General features: G+C 38.1%; 1 protein-coding gene across 4 annotated transcripts in view; it reads right to left on the reverse strand.

Annotated features, from left to right (window-relative positions):
- The window catches only part of Knockout (Stork-head domain-containing protein knockout), a 79,339-nt gene that overhangs the window by 43,398 nt on the left and 17,451 nt on the right, over positions 1 to 18,490 (reverse strand). Inside the window, exon 1 of one of the 4 annotated variants that reach the window (XM_083051727.1) lies at positions 11,893 to 11,905. The exons of 2 other annotated variants lie outside the window; for them this stretch is intronic. The gene's annotated coding sequence lies outside the window, so the exon portion shown is untranslated. Of the gene's footprint in view, positions 1 to 4,704; positions 5,206 to 11,892; positions 11,906 to 18,490 lie in introns of those variants that run through there. One more of the 4 variants, XM_083051726.1, reaches the window with a different exon arrangement.

Consider the following 18,490-nt stretch of genomic DNA (forward strand, 5'->3'; position numbering starts at 1 on the left):
TTTCGAATCTGGAATGCTCGTCTATATTTAGAAACCTCTGTATCGGACAGTGTCTTGCATTTTTTTTTTAAACGCTTTATATATCGAAACAAGTTCCTCGCGCCTATTATCTTGCTCTTTCTGAAATAGCCGCGTCATTAATTTCCTGCTAGACAACCTGTCCGACAATTTGTCGAAGCGCAAAATATCGTCGATACAAAATCTCTCTCTCCGAAATTTTTTACGTTTCTTTTGTTCCTTCGTACGATATACCACTTGGAAGAATATCCGCTAGACCGTAGGGGGTTGTTAAGAAAACAAACTTTCATATACGACGAGCAAATTCATCCTTCGCGCAGTCATTGTACGATCCTTTGATGTATCGTCGATCTTCTCGACGGTGAAGACCAACCGCGCGTACCCCGGACTCAAGTGTGTCTAGAAAGTACTTCTCGGGCGGACCATTCTCGTAAAACGTGTAACGGGAACGATCAAACAACGTCTCGGCCTAATGGAAGTCCAAATAAAGACAAATCTTCGTCCATGCCGCCGTTGATCTTGCTCGAGATGGCCATTGAGATCTCAACGAGAGTTATCAATGACTACATCGCGACATACTGCAAGTCGTCAGAGTAGTGATAAATTTTTACATCGACGATGAGAATGTAAATAGAAAGTTTCGATCGGACGTCATTCTCGTTTGACGTTGTTACAGGCTTGTCATTATAATGTCCGAGATTTTTTTTTTTAATTACGATGACTAAAAAAAGATACGAATATTGTGATAAATCCCTGGGAATAATTGTTATATAGAGGGGGGGAAACGTGAGAGCGAATTATCGCCTCGTCACAAAAGACAGGTTTAAAAATATCTAGTGAAAAGATAGAAATTCGCTTCGAGCCATATGACGATCCGCGATTTCGATGATTCTGGGAGAAAAAAAAGTTGCGTGACTCTCGCTTTGCGCGACCGACATAGCTCAACGTAATAGGATATATCAAGAAACTCAAGAGATGCGAAATTACCACACACGCCAAGTTTCCATTTAAGAATCACATAATTGTATCCTCCGGATTCCGAGCTTAATTAGCGTTACGCAGGGAGTTGTATCGAAAGACTTGCCGCATTATCATTAAATGCGCCGAATCATTTCATACCGAGCGATCACTAAGTGCATCCACTCAAAATATGCGTGCGCCTGTTTTGTAACGCAATTTTTAAGTCGCTCGCGATGCGAAAAATAAAGCAGATAAGCAAAATAAAAAAGTAATATTAATAATTAAATTAAAATAATATAATTTGCAAATCTCTTGTCAAGTCGATCGGATATATCTAATCTTTCGAAACAAGACTCTCTATAAGAGGAAAAACGACTGTCTTCCTCACGGCATATATTATGCGATGCTGAGGAGGTCAAGAGGATATTTCTAATGTATCAGCGGTGTATCCCGAAGACCCGGTTCTCACGCCTCCACCTCCGGAACATCGCGGTGATGTAAAAAAAAGCGGAGGATACAAGCGGACGATGCTTGCGGCGCATCGTGAAAAATCGTGCGTGGAAAAATATCGACAAGGCACACTCTGTCGCCTTACTTACTCGTTTTATTCGTTTTATAAATAGTAAAAATAAACTCTCGCGTACGTTTCGTATCGACAGGTGAAAAGTCACACCGCGATTCCTCTCCCGATAATGACAAGCAATGATGAAGGATGGCGGACACGCCAACCGATGAACGGCATCGGCTTGAAGGATGTCAATTGCGAGCTCGCGGATAATGCGCCGTACGTGAACATTATTGAAATAATGACAGAGAGAAAGGCATCTAGTGGCATCGAGCGGTGTCACACCAATCAGCTAGAACTCCGATCGAAGCCAGGAGAATATCGCGATATTATCGCGATTAAGTCAAACGGCACGCCAACTACCGCATCTTCGCGGAAATCATTTCTGAAAAGCACTCCGGAACAAGATTTTTATTTATAGTCGCTGGTTAGTTTTATCCTGGATATATCGCTGACACGTGCAGTGTTAGAAAGTTTTAAGACGTACCATCTTTCGACGCTTTTTCCCCTCTAATATTTTGAAAATATACAGATCTTCACAAAAGCTTTAATAAAAAAATTATGTAATATTTAAATATATAATTGAAATTAATAATATTCTTACGAAAGGAGAGAAATTTATTTGTTAATTTTTATTCTATTAATATACATTTTATTATCATTAATATATGTATTTATAATTATAATTATTATAATTATATACTTATATGTTTGTAATATTATATATATATTAATAATAAAAATTCACGATTTATTCTCTCTCATAAGAATATTATTAACCAAATTATTGAATTAATTATACATATAGTATATACACATAAGCGTTAGACAAAAGATATCTGCTCCATTGAAAAAATTATAATTATGTAGTGAATCCAACATTTACTATATAGATATATCAGTTTCCAAAACTAGAAATTTTCTTTACGACAAATGTACATAAATATATTTCATATTCTTGAATCGAAAATGCGCTAGTTCTATAGGACATCCTGTTTTCAAACATCGGCGCAGCTTGGCGCATTTCCAATTTTAAATAAATGTTTGATCGCAATAAAGGCGCTTTCTCGAGTATAGCCGGTTAATAAATAACACTCGTTCCATTGAATAGTAATGCCGAGCGACGATGACGAGCTTTTTCCTCTCGCGCGCGATTCTCCGCGAGGATGGAAAATATCACCGTGGAAAATCAGGTTTCGTAACGTGTTAACGAGCAAACGAACGTAAAGCGAGAAACGCGAGCGAGAGGTGACAAGGATACGGCTGCGCGACTAAAGGATGTCAACCGCACTCTCCAAGCGTGACTCGTACCGGTTCGCGACGCGGTGGTTCAACTTGGTAGGATAAATTATACCGGACGTAAGGACGGCTGGAGTCCTTGGGATGGCGTAACTTTCCGCGGTTAAAGAATCCGCGGCAAATAATAAACGGAATCGCGATAACAATCCCGTTAATATTAGGCTTCTCATCGTCATAGAAAACGTAATTTTTAGAAAAGGAACGCTATTTTTTTTTTAATATCATATAATTTTCGTGTTCGAGTATAATTACTCAAAGAGAAATCATGCGTACATTCTTTGACCGATATATCTCTGCGATAATAAAATTGTTTAGTGATATGTATGCGCGTACAATACATACACTCTATAAAAAAGGATAAGAAAAATATAAAAAGACGCTTCTCTTGCTTTTGACGCGGAGAAACATATCTTACTCATCTTGTGAGCTATACAAGATACGAATCGCGTGTGTGCGTATGCAATTTTACGTATGCGCGAGCACGCGCTATTTGCAAGCGGCGGCAATATATATAATTTATGTCGTAATTTAATCCAGGACAGCAGTTAACGCTCCGTTGTAATAGATAAGACGGCTAATTTGTTGAATAGCCAGTCCCATAATTACGAAACATCGATCCGCGAAACTTTCACGCGAACGAGGTGGTCTCTAAACAGTATATACACATATATACAAGCTTCGCGCTTTCCTATCATTTTAATATTTATCGATCATGCCATTGCATATATATATATATTACATCAAGCGCGAAATTAGACGCGTCGATGCGTTACTAAAAAAATGCCGGGATATGTTAAATGAACATATAAATCCATTACACGATTAAGATTTTATTTTATTATATACATAAATAAATAGGCGGAAATAAAAGGCGGTATTTATTTCGAGAATAATTAATATCGATATTTGTTTAATAATGAATCAATCATAGTTAATTTAATAATTCTCTCTGTGTGTTTTGTGTCGCAATGTGAACGTCTGTTAATTAATTTAAACATAAGAGAAAGTGAGAATGGCGCGCTCGTTGTAATGAAGCCGTAATTTCATGTAATAATTCGTTCCAAGATAGCGTGTCACGGAAACGTTACTTTCCATCGAATCTCTCGAAGAAGCAGCAGATCATTCTAGGCCCGACTTGATTTACCCCAAGGCGTAAAACAATTACTTTGCGGGACTACCGGAAGCCTTAAAGCTACCACACGCGAACGATCAAATCGTACCGATCATTAACTGACACTGCATATTACAAGGGGACAATTCCACGACGAAGAAAGTATGTATTCTTACAAGAACGACTTTTACAGAGACATATTATAACGATAAATCTTTGAAAGATGTAAAGATCATGCAAGGACGCGAACTCGCATGTATTATTAATGACAGAAGCGCGCATAGCACATCATACGTATACGATCCTAATTACGCTTTATCGTTCCCAGCGCTTCTCTTCCTATCTGTAATGACGACCCGGCAATGCACGATTAATTGTTGGCACGTGGATTATTATCAGCGATCCTTATGTCGTACACGTATATTATCACGAAAATCTCATGATATGCGCTTGTATTATAAAACATCAATAAAATTTGTATTAAAACATATATATATAACATATATATATATATAATATATATAATACATATATGTATAAAAAACACATACGAGAATTATTAAAAATGATTTAAATAATTATAAAATAAATTCATTCAAAAAGTCAAAAGGGAAAATGCACAAGAAATGAAATTAATTAAAATAAATATATTTTATATACATATTTAAGATAGATCACTCCCCTATTGCGACGATAAGCAATTAATTCTACAAATAATAAATAATAATTACATAAGTGATATATTACTTACATCACGAAGCTGCTTCGCCATCATCCGATGCCTTATATCTGTGTGTTTGCTCCTTTTTTTATTCATCTTTTATTGTTACTTCATGGCACTCATTCGCGAAAATATAATTTAATTACGATCGCAAATGCGCTAATCGGTAGAACAGAATGGTTTATTAACTAATTAAGAGTTAGAAGACTCTGTCCAAGAACACAGTTGCAATTAAATGCATACGATACATTTTAAGCACAAAAATTCCTCGAAATAAATGCATTATTAATGAACGGTCAATGTATTACGGCTCTTCATTAGTTGAATCGTTCGATCCAATTTACATATTATTACTTTCGATTCGAAAATGATGTATAAATTATTTTTAAAAAGGCCAAAAATTTATGTCAAAGTACGAGAGATGTAAAAAAAAATATATGCTATATATTAAAATATAAAGAAAATTTACAAGAGGACTGAAATCATTAGCTAGAAGAACGATATCGATAGACGACATGTACACATCTCCCTGACACCTTCCACGGACGAGCGTTGACTGAATAATAATACTCTTTTCGCCTCCTGCGCTTTCTCCCACCTCTCAATATCTTTCATTGTTGTGAGACGCGCCCCACTATCCGTTCGCCGCATTGACATACCATTACCGTTCACCGGCATGTCAACAATAGCGCGCGATGTGAAGGCCGAACACGGTAAACATACTATTTCGTAGCAACGATGTATTAAATTGTATTATACTATGTTTAGCCTTTGCGTGTCACGGTCTTGCTATCATTCACACGGCGAATCTCGAATGGAAAGATAATTATACGAGTCGCTCCGTATATGTCGTTGCATTATATTTTGATACGCGATCATGATTATTGTAATTAGAACTATCAGGTCATGTATGATTAAGTAACTTTTACGATTAATGATTGAAGTAAAAAAACATCGTGGCACTATTTATCGAAGTTCTTCGTCTTTTTAAGTAAAATTTACACATCATTTTCGGATCGAAAGCATAGAAGCATAAACAAATTAGATTGGATTGGATAAACGATCATCAATGATGCAAATAATGCAGAGCCATGACGTAAAGACCGTTTATAATAATACTTTTATTTCGGTTAATATTTTTATGTTTCAAATATATCGCGTATGTAGTATTAAATTTCGATTGTGTATTAATTCGATTAAATAATTGTATTATATGGTACCATGCGATTTTCGGGCGTCCAGCAAATCGTTTAATAATTTTCGCAATATAATAATGTGCGTTATACATGATTTATGTCGAGAGATTATCGTATTCGCATTGATCGTAATTAATCGTATTTTCATAACTGAATGTGAGTGCCATGAAAAAGCAAAGAATAAATACGAGAGGAGGAGCAGATCTGGGGAAGGTATCGGGCAACGCTGGCGTAAGAAGCTTCTTTAATTTATTATTGATTATGAAATTAATTGTTCGTTTATTTCCGCGTTAATACCCATCTTAATTTAATGATTAATCTTAATGATCCAACAAAATAATTTCAGAAACAAAATTTAAAAAAAATTTTTTTTTATATAAAATAAAGAAAATTTTCTATATCTCATACAGGATGTCTTGTAATAACCGCCACACCTTTCATGTGTAGGTAGAGATGGTTAAAAGTAGGAAAGTTCTCTTCCGTTTTACCATCTTCTCAATAATTAATGAGAAATTAATTAAGAAAGGTCAGAGCCAATCTCGTGCACTTAGCAACGGCGTAATATTGGGCTATCTTTTTTCTCATTAATTATTGCGAAAATTACAAAACGGTAAAAGACTCTTTCCTACTCGGTTTAACTCATTCTAATTCTACTGAATTAATTTAAATAATTTTAAAGAACGATCGATATAAATTCAATTGAGTTTAATAATTATTTTTTAAAATATTAATTATTTTAAACACTGCGCTACATATAAATATATTACATATTAAATATATATATTTTTTTATTTTACAGATCAACCTAATGCTACAACTTCGCTGCGCATCGTATCGGTGAGTTTAAGAATGATTTTCTATTACACATATGTATGCACATGCGCGCATGCGACATATATTTATACATACATATATATATAAAATCTTAAAATAATAAAAATTTGTGATATATCTCTCTCAAGCATATATGTGTGACAAAAAAAATATCACAAGCAAATAAGAATAAAAGAAACACGGAAATAATTACTAGAAACTTTTTAATCGTGTCTATGCGCTTCAATGAAAATATCGAGTTGAACGGAGTTATCCGGCATCCTGTTATTAATTTTTCTTTATCGTAAATATTCTAAGGGACGCGTTTATTAATCAATCGCGCAATAATCTTGTTTTTGACAAACATAACACTGCTTTTTCATAGCAATTTTAGGCCTTTCAGATTTTTTAGCGTTTTATTATTTACTTGTCCCAACTTTTTGTCGTATTATAATTTTACCAATTTTACGTGTATATAGCCATTGCTTAATATTAGCAAATGTTAAATTTTCGCTTCAAGAATGCTCTAAGTTTCAATGAGATTAATAAACAGAAGCCTCATCTCTTTGCGTTAACATATGCGTGACGCTGTACGGTATGACAATCTAATGGACTAAGAAGTCAGTTTTCACTTTCCATCGACCTCGAGGTTGTGCGAACATATGTCCACTCACGCAGGCACACTCACCGGTACACAGTGTACATCAATGCCGATACATGCACGGCTATTATTCTCATTACTTGCCGTCAGGTTGATCGAGCAGCGACAGATCGAGTCGAAAGCCTATTTTTCCGCGGTCGCTCGAGGAGAGGAAAGTGCGGTCGTAGGAGGAAACCAATTTAGTTGCATGTAGGTGTACATATACTCGTGTGTTTGTATTAGTTGTATAACGAACAGCAAATAGCCATCGGAAGTACAGGAAATCCTTAACGACGAATAAATAAATACCACCATTGACTAACATTTATCGCTTTCAATGAATCACGAATAAGAAGAAATGTCCGAGGAGAGACGATTCATAATTTATAGTTAATCATATTTAAAAATTTGTTGTTCGTCGTAAACTACTCCTTTTTCGGAGAAGGAGAAAGGAAAAAATTCTAGTTTATTATTAATATAATAATAATAATAATTTTCTTATAAACCATTTTTAAAAGAGGATAAATCGTAACGGGACGACGCTATATAATTTCGTTGAGAATAAATGGAACAAGTCTCAGAGATCACGTTATTTCCTGTACTTGAGAACACGCGCGACATCAACGCACATCCCTTCGTGGTCGTTTTTGGAAAGGAACGCGTTAGTCGTAAGAGGAAACCGATCAGACGTTGAACGGGTGTTGCAAAACGAGCAACGTGCGTCTTTGTTATACGCACCAGTCCAGCCAATGATCATTAATATCTCGCAGCTTCCAGACCTCGAGATACCGAGCGACTAGACCAATTACCGTTATAGCGCAAACACTGTTGCTGCCGTTAGAAAATGATTTATCGCGAATTGTTCTCGGGCGTGGGATTTATTAGAGCAAGTCGCGAGCTTATTGAAAACTCCTTCGGGACTGGCGGCGTGAAACGCCCTCGAACCTATTCCATTTCTGCCGACAACACCAGGTATCTTTGAAACAAAACGCGTCGCGATCGACTGCACGTACGTACGTGCCGTTACAGTGCCACAGCCGATTTATCTTAAAACATTTGTTCTCTCTACTTATACACCTCAAACGAATCCGTGCGGCGATAACGCTGATCGGAAAATGATGCCTTGAACTTGCATGAATTTTTTATTTCTTTGGCAGTAAACGTTTTCGATTGTCTTAGCCTATTTACGAATCGAATCAAAGAGAAGTTAATTGAAAAAATTAATTTATTTTCTTTACGAGGTATATTAATCTCGAAAATATATATAGCTAACGTGAAATTAGTTTACACGCGACCGGCATATTCACACATTTCTTGCCGCGTAAACGCAGGTATTTATCATTCGCCTGTGCAAATTTACAGTTTTTGTCCCTCCGCGAAACTCGTTTAACCGAGCGTTAATAAATTACTTTCGCGACCGGCGCGTTACATTCGGCGCGGATATATTTTACGAGCGATCGATGCTTCAGTATCGACCATCAAACTGAGTATTAGTTCTCGATTTTATCACGGATGAATATCCTACATAGTATATATATATGTACATAGGCGCGCAAGAAACACTTGGCTCCATCCGATGCAATATATTAATTAATTAGCAGTGACGACGTATAATTATGCGCTTAAAATTATCGTATATCGGACGGCGGAGCGCTCGATCTCGCGAGCGCGATAAATCTCGCGATACGCGAGCGTTAAACGCTTGACGATAAATTTCGCGGCGCCGCGCCGTACGGAAAATTAAGCGCTATTTGTTCAATCGATCGATCACGCCGATCGATCAAGCGCGCGCGATGTAAATTCGCGTTGCATCCGATCATTTATACATCGGTAAACGAGCGTGATTGATCACGCGTGCAATGTATCTCCCGGGTCACCGCGCGTTAAGAAAAAAAAGAAAAAAAAAAAGAAGGCAGAAGTTCCATTCCATTAATTTTTCACGTTCCGTTAAGTCTTCACTCTCTAAGCGAGGCGCGACTTAGCACGAGGCCGCAAATAAACGCGGAACACGCGAGTTTCTCGGTTAAAATCACTCTTCCTTTTCTTCTCTCTCTCGCGAGAGAAACAAGCGAGACCCCTCGTTTCCTGCGAGCAACGTAAGAACCATCGAAAGCTTCCTCCGTCTTTAAAAAAAATGAGCTAACTACGGACCGCGACCGGTGAAATCCTAGTGATCGCGAGTCGCCTTCGCGTTACTCTTTTAATGTATCGCTAAATATCGTCATGATCGTGACATTGTCTCTCCGTATATAATTCGATACCCCGATCTGTCGTGTGATGTAACGCCACGGCCAGTTACATGGTCATTAGTCTCTAGCATAACGTCATCGTGAACACGCAGAAACGACGCTCGTTCTTCATCTCGCCAGGAATTACTCATTATATAAATTAGGAAAGCCGACGCGAGATTATTTTCGCCGCAATAAAATAATATCAACGAGAGAATCGCTTGAAAAAATTACTCGAAAGTACTTTCATTCTATAAGTGTACCATCATTCAGATTTTAGAAAAGATCTATTTTCTTCTTTATTTGAGAAACGCGATCCCAACGTTTAACGTTAATATTCCTCGCTCTACGACCTTTACTTTAAGATTTGCCAAGCCTCGGGGCGCAAACGGTGCTTTTATAAATCTTGCGAAACGTCTTTCTCAGGGACACAAGGGAAACACCCCTCGGCAGAAAATATAGCGAGAGCGAAGAGGGATGAAAAGCCGAGACCCTCTTTAAGGGCGACCGCTCATCGCCGCACTGATCGCGATTAGCGTCCCTAACGTGAATCCCCGAGATTTCTACAATACGAATCGACTAATCTGGTTCGTTACGACTCGTATTCATGCGCAATTCGTGGAAGGATAAATCCAAAGAGCGACAAAAGGTCAAATAGAACCTTACTTTCTACTTCATATGGCGATCTTACATATAATCCGAATAATCTTTAAATTCGAAAGTGCTTGTCAAGATGATTCCGAATGTGTGCGCGTTCATTAAAAAAAAATCAGATTTAGACATGCTTCGATCCGTCATTATTCACTCTGTTAAAGTGCTCCTGGATTGGACAGGTACTATATGTTACGTTAAAAATGCGGAATGATTTGTCAAGAAACGAGACGATTGATTACTTCGGGTTATACGAATAATCGCAGAACGATTTCCCCGTAAATGATCGAGCGATTAATTCGTGATCGATGATTTAGATTTAAGTGATTCGATCGTAAATTGAATAGAGCTCTTTTCGAAGGATTATTTAATTAACTCGCATTCGCGCGTAATTATTGCCTGAGCGATATCGAGGAAAAAAGGACGGGAAAAGAGACATTCTTAAATGGTATCATCGCGTGAACGATCGTAAAATTCGCGGCAAAAATCCATCCATCCGCGCATCATGGTGCACTTATCGACCGGAAAAATGCAAATGTTCCCGGAAGTAGTAAAGGTCCAGAAAAGACGATGCGTCTTGAAAGACGGGGGGATTCCGAAGGAGGATACGCGCGCATGGATATTACGCCGCTCTAGGCTTCGGGTGTGGTTGATCACAAGATAATATGTCGTAAGAAGCTGAGTAAAAGACAGACTAACAAGGAACATGTTTTTGTTTGACACGCGGGATAACGTGAGAAATAAAAATAACCGCACGCAGTTTCGCGCGTCGATGCAGTCAAGTGTTTCTAAATTTATGGATAATAGAAAATATATTACAAGTGTAATATATTATAATTAAATCTCAAAGCTTTTTACATAAATAATAATTCATATATATATTTACATATCTCATATTTTATTTCGTTAAAAATTAAAATTTGTTGCGATATAATTAAATATATAAATAAATTTACGGATAATTTTTATAATTGTTAAAAATGATGGAAAATAGAGAGAAATTAAATGATATAAATAATTTTACGTATTTTAACGTAATTATTGCGCATTATTGAATTAGAGGTTTGCGAGATACCTCTCGTACGCTTCCAGGGATCGATATATCAATGAAAATATTTTAACGATTGATAAGAGTACGACGAGAGACGTTTAACCCCTTCGTTGCCGAAGACAGCTGTAGGCGCTAGGAAGACTCCGTCCGTACATATAACTTAAAGACGACTATGATCGCCCGAGTGGAACTGACGTTTCCTCGAGGCGTTCGTCCGAGCCGACAGTTAAAGGTTTCCATTCCCGCGATCTACAACACATGCGATGACTGTGGGTACGCACTTTACCGGAAATTACGTCGAAAAAATAATTGTTTCAATTAAATCTCATTAGATTGCTTTTTTAATTTTTTGTCAATTTAAATGTGACTTACGTCACTTTATAGATAAATTTAATCTCTCGTATTAAATAATTCAAAATTCTACTTCAAATATCTTGACTACACATTTATTATATGATGATATTCAAATTAACAAACTAGACAAGTCGCTAACTCAAACGTAGCATTACAAGTCATCAGTTTTTTTATCGCTTTACATGCTGCTCGCGCACATCGCGATGATTCCGAACAATAGTATATTACATAGAATCGGTGGTTACCTCGCCGACAATCTCCAGCCGCTCATCTTCGGCCGGAGACCTCGCCGCGGCGAGCAACCAGCTAGTTCGAGAGGGAATTCCGGAGGAAGATGTACGAACGTATGCGCGTGCGATTCCACGACGGATTTTCGCTGGAGGGTCCGGGTGTGGTCGCGATCGTAGGATAATGCTCGTGAGGATACGAGGGAGGAGGAGAGCTACACGAGAGAGGGAAGAAGCTCACGGTTCCTCTCCTCTCTTGCGAGATCGATGCCCAAAGGCGAGACGCGTCCTCTTCTCTTCCTCCTTCCTCCTTCCTCCATCTAACCATCTATCCGTACTATACACACAGGTACATACGCGCGTGTGCAGAAGGCGGCAGCTATCTTCAAAGAGAGGGAATCTTCTTTCCTATAAGTATTTTTCCTTCAGCTTTAACTAAGGCGATTTTCTCTCAACCCGCCCCTGCCGTGTACAGGGTGTTCGGATAGTCGTCGATATACGTAAGCGATTGCGCAAGCGGTGGCAGGATAATGGTCCATTCAAAGTCGCATCTTTTTCTCATTTTCGCTATACGTAGAGATTATTAATTAAATTAATATAATAGGATATATTATGATTTTATAAGATCATAATTTAATAATATAAATTAATAAATATAGTAATTAATAAAAGTATTAATTAATAAATTTTTTTTAACATACAATATACTTCTTTTTGAAAAAAAAAAATGGGAATTATTCCGAATTAAAGATTCATATTGTCTCGTGGAAATATTCTAGCGCGTTTCCGATGCGAACATAAAATAGCCTACTATCCTACGTAGCTATAAAGACGCGGTATTGACAAAAAAGTCACAAACAACGCGGTCGCAGAAAAATTGTCGTAGCGCCGTGCTGGAAGCGGCGCTTATACTTATATACGTCACGACAAGAAAGCCAAAGTGATGGAGCTCGTTACCGTTTCTTTGAACGGACGTGTTAAACGGCGGCTGTACATAATTGAATGGTCACTTCTATTCAGGCTCGAGCATTGGAACCAGCGACCGAGAGAGAAAGAGAGAAAAAGAAAGATCTTTTTGCCGCCGTTCTGGTAATTTGTTCGCGTAGACCAAAAAGAGAAGATCTTTTCCCTCAATTCAACTCGCGGGCATCGCGAGCTAATATCTCGAGAGAAGAACGAATGATTCTCTAACTCGTTACCGTTATTATTACGAGTCTTACGACCAAGTATCACGTGCGAAACGGATACTTTACGCGGAAGCTATTTTTCATCGATTAAAAACGGTGTGTCCGGTGAATTCTAATAATACTTGACTGACCTGATATTCTCTTTTATCGGAACCTATACAATAGAATGATAAAAAAAATCTGTTCTCCTTAAGCAATACTTTGCATACTGGAACAATGTATTCGAGATTTAGATTAGATCAAGAGATGCCATTCGCATTTAATCGCGATATTACACCATTTCCCGCAAATAAAACGATCTCTTTCGTCCTCTTGCATTACGTAAACGATGCTCGAAGGTACGATGGGGAAAAAGAATTTAATTCGCATATATTCGATCACACAACTCGCTCCTGCGATCGAATTCCGAATCGTTCGAATATAGTATATAACTCACGCCGCGATCCGATATCGAGTTCCTCCTCTTTCAACGATTGGATAATTCGATTTGGATCTCGATTTAAATCACGACGCACGCTGCGCTCTGCCCTTGATTACAGACCGCGCGGCGGATATAAGGGCGAAACCGCGATAACGAAACGGAATATCCTACGTCGTCCTACGCGTGCTACGATCGTCTACTACAACTGACGTTGCAGGATCGATCGGCACGTTTGACCTGCCACGCCACACCGCGAACGTGAATGATCGATTCTACGCGCGATATCCACGCGGGATTGATACCGTTCCCCGAGAGCGACCGGCCGTTTCCTCTCGCGGAGAGGTCGGTCCGCTTGATCTCGAGCGTTATGCGGGGTAATTCATGACTTTCGTGCCGTGACTCCGGGGGATGATAATTCCCGGACTCTCATCTCCGATGAAAAATCTCACATCTCGAAGCGCGATTTGTCGCGTTTTATTTTTTATATTTATGGATATCTCTTCCAACGATGTGAAAATGTTGATATTTTAATTTTTAGGCTCTTGATAATTTTATATAAATGAGAATAATAACATATCTGTAAGTAAAATTAAAAAAGTTATGTTACGAATAGAATGAAAAATATTTTGCATGAAAACCAGAACTGTTATTGCAAGTCGGAACAATTTTATATAATATATAATCCCATATAAAATAATAAGAAAACAAAAAATTTAGTATAAAATAAAAAAATTACCAATCCTTTAAATATACTTTACTGAGAAATTGATGGTTTCGCTTTCTTCGCATATTTTATAATATAATAATTACATCATATTCTTCTGTCAGTTAGGACGCTTATTATTATTTTTTTTTTTTTTTAAGAAACGAAAGTCAGTCTTTAACTTTCAAAGGTAACGAAGTTGTGCTTGATACGCGCAACTTCCTACGGTGAAACGAACGGTGATTAGCTGTTTTATCTCTTACCGTGTATCGTCATCGGATATGCGCGCGAGATAAGGATATGCCAGCAGGAGTGTGCGCGATCTTTACTTTCCTCTGTTTAACATTTAATATACATTCTATTTAGCGCTATAATACGACTCCGCGCCGCGGCTATTCGTGCGAAGACGCCCTCGATTCCGTCTTACATCTCCTCTCACGCGCGCGCGGCTTTATTATTTGCAAAAGCGACCGGCAACGATGTAAATTTATAAGTAAAAGTAACGATGCGTTTTCACAGATCCATGCGCAGACGCTTTCGTATCGCGCAAATTTGATGTTTTTAGCTCGCCTCGCTCGCCGAGAGCGGAGCCGCGCGCGAAAGTGTGCACCAAGTGTATTTCTACCATATAAGAGGGCGAGAGAGCAATAAGCAGAGCGATGACTAGCTAAGAGAGAGGATGACTGACGAGAGAGTGGTGATTGCTCCTGCAAACATCCACGTGTGTGTATATGTACACACATACATGTATATATCTTTAATCTTTCAACCACGTGCAGATGTATTCGTTATCCATTAGTTCTATATCTGATACGCGATCCTACTTTTCTACGATACCGATTACGGAACAATATCTTCTCCGCTGAAATCGATTAATTTTCTGTCTAATGTCTATTAGATCCACATATTGAGATTACATTTATGCACACACACTTATATATACAATAATACCAGATTGTAATCAATTAAAAAAATACAGTTCCGTATTGCTACATATATTTTGTATATAGCTACATCACAAAGATTGGAGGATATATGTGCGTGATGCGATACATAAAATAAGATTACAATAAATACTAATAATTCATTCATTGTTATATAGTGAAACGAAGGATTGCCGTTATTTGCTAATTAATTATTACGTATATCAATAATAATATTAATAATGCGTGTTGATAAATGGAACAAAATAGAAGAGAGAGAAAGAGAGACCATTAGTTCATTCTAATATATGTACAAATATATATCTACAAAAACATCTTTAGAAATAAATGTAGGTCTAACGGACTCGGGCAACAACAGCTGATAGATGAGGAGTTAAACGTGCAAGTGCATTTACTATTTGGATAGAAGCAATTTTCCGATGTTAGAAAATTCGTTGAAGATAAAAGGAAAGCTTCAATCAAAACGCCAGTCATTGTCAGTCGTCAAAGTCATTATTCGTTGGCCGACATTGTGTGACATCGGCGTCATTGTCGTTCTCTTCAGCGTCGCGGCGCGTTTACAGATCCCTTTCGCGAGGTCCATTACTTTCTAACTGTCTCGATAGACACGCGACGCTATTTGAATATATAGGAAGGAAAAGCAGAAGTCTTCTCGTAATCATCTCTTCCACGTTTTGCGCTGCAAAGTCGCTCAATCGGAAATTAGATCGAGTCGTGGGGGCGACTCTTCCGGATGGTCCCCGCGGCGAGCGAGTCAGCTTCCAGGAGGAGACATAAAAGGCACTCTCCAAGAAAGTTTAAACCTTGGCGTCGCCATAAGGCCAACGGGGACGGCCATATAAGTTCGCAACGTCTATCCACGTCTAATCTGTTCAGTCACGCGGCCGTCTGCGCAGTAATCGTTTTATCGATGACCTCAAAAATTCGCAATTTATCGCTAATTATTTTCCATAGTCCTATTAGAGTTGTAAGAGTGAGAAAATCATTCAAAATAAATCCTGCTTCTCTAATTGTCTCAAATTAGACTATTGACAAAAACAAATTTTAAAACCTTAGAAAAATATAAAATTAGGAAGAAAGATAAATACCTAGGTATAAAATAAATATATAGAGAGTTGGATACACAGCTGCCTTTTAAATGAAAATTAATATTCGATGAATATTTGTAGATTATCTCTTCATCTCGTATTTTTATCTCATATACGAGAAACGTTCAAAATAAAGCAAATCAATAATGTGAGATTTATTTTTAATATAAAATGGTCTAAATTTTTTAATCCATTTTTGTTCTAACTGCTTCAAGACATATTCATCTATAATAATTTCGACATTTAATGAAAGCTATACTTATTACTGGAAAAGTGTTCGCACGTTGAAGATCGAAAAATTAAAAATATTTCGCAAATGGATGAAATTTCTTCCCTCGTATATACTTTTACAATACAATAGCATCCTAATTTTTTCCGGGAGCAAGACTAGCAATACCGGTCAATTAGCAAAACTTGATTGACGAGAATCCTGCTGGATCATACTGCGAGCTATCGCAGAAACTGGAAGTTTCACCCATTATATATACCGCGCACTTCTCCCGCGATTAGGTTCCTCTCTAGGCGCCTCTCACCATCGCGCAGCGACCTTCGAGGCCACGGTTGGCCAGTTCTGGCCTTGACAGCAGTCCGGGAGAGGGAATCTAAACAACAAATCGAAGCAACAGCGGCAGGAAAAGCGCTACGTTACTCAGTTGCATCGAGAGCTCTCTCTTTCTCCGCCACCGCAACCGAAATCCGAGCTCTCGACTTATGAATAGCGGATCGATCTCTACTCTCACATGTCGGCCGGTCCATTCTCACTGCCGGCTAACTGCACCGGTCGCATCTCTCTTCTCGCCACGCCCCACTCTCTTCGAAATAATAATCTGAACGAATCTTACGAAAAACTTTGACTTAAAATTCGAGAGACCATTTGAAATATCAAATATTTAATATGAAATTGAATATTATTGGCCGAATTAAATATTACGTATTATAAATGAAAGATTGATTGTACATCTTAACTTGAAAATGTTTGATAATCGACTGTAATTTAGATGCAAATCATGCAAAGCAATGAGGGGAACTGGTAATATTCTATATGTTATAATATATGTATAATCAAACTATTTATGCAGATACTTCATATGGAAATTGGACGAATCAACTATTTTTATATCCATTCTTGACTCTCAAGCTTGCTTCGACACGTCAAAAAATGCGACGACGAAGAATGTTAATTAATGACGATTGGTGAAACTTGACCAAAAGTGGGCATGTGGCATAACGCGTTACGTAAAGTATGTTAACTGTCCGTAAAAGGATTTCGGCGAATTTGAATGACGCCAAGCTAAAAATATGTACGAGAGAAGAGAATTCATGTGCTTGCGAAATATCTCGATCAAATTTTCCGATCATGAATACGCGAACATTTTCTCAGCAACGATTTTATATAATCAAAACACTTGACTCTTAATTAAATGAATGAAATGTTATAAAAACATATCTTGAAGTATTCAAAGCAAAAAATAAAAGTCCTTAGACACGATTTTCTATGAAAAACAAATTTTACAAATGAAGGACTTATTTTTAACGCTTCGTATACAAGATACGAGTGCGAGATTAAGTATTTGCAATTTTTTGCGAACGTAATTGGTAGCCAAGAATAAGCGAGGGAATACCTTCTTATAGACGTCCCCCGTACGAAACGTTTCTCTCAAGGAGAAAGAGCCGGTTGAGAACCTTCGAGATTCAGGTTCTACACAGGGCGACCCGACCGCGGAGAGTCTTGGGTGGCACGAGAGTCGGTGGTCGCGCCCTGCGTTAACCCAACCTAACGTAGCCTAAGATCGACTCCTCTCTCGACTAGATTCTCTCTGGCTCGAAACCGCATATCGGCGGCGGTCCTTCGTGCGCGAACCCTTAAGTAGTCATGTATATCCGCCGGCTACTTACTCCGGCAACAACCGAAACCACCGCCGACCGAGTCCGTCTACCTGAGAAATCGCGAAAGGTTCGCCATTCAGGCATCTAAAAGATCTAGTGAAGAATAGATTAGGAATTTAGCGGGATAAACGGCGATATAAAAGTCCGAAAGGTATCTCGAAAGACGTGTAGATTTTTTCAGATTTTCTGCGGAAATATCTTTTTTGTGTGGTTTGAGAATAGACGGGACTTTTGTAGAAAAATATACGGATTGTTATGGCCAAATATCCCTTTTGAAATCGGCTTGACCGACATCGTAAGTCGTAAAGTAGGATCGCCACGTATTGACGAAGAAAAATTATCTCTTTTTTTGCACTGCAGAAGGAAGTCGCTGATGATCAAGGCAATCTCGTTCGCCCAATTTCTCTCGAACGCGGCCGCCACGTG

This window comes from Prenolepis imparis, unplaced genomic scaffold, assembly GCF_030444845.1.
Source record: "Prenolepis imparis isolate NDT839.2.m4 unplaced genomic scaffold, iyPreImpa1.0 SCAF_12, whole genome shotgun sequence".
In the NCBI taxonomy this organism is placed as follows: Eukaryota; Metazoa; Arthropoda; class Insecta; order Hymenoptera; family Formicidae; genus Prenolepis; species Prenolepis imparis.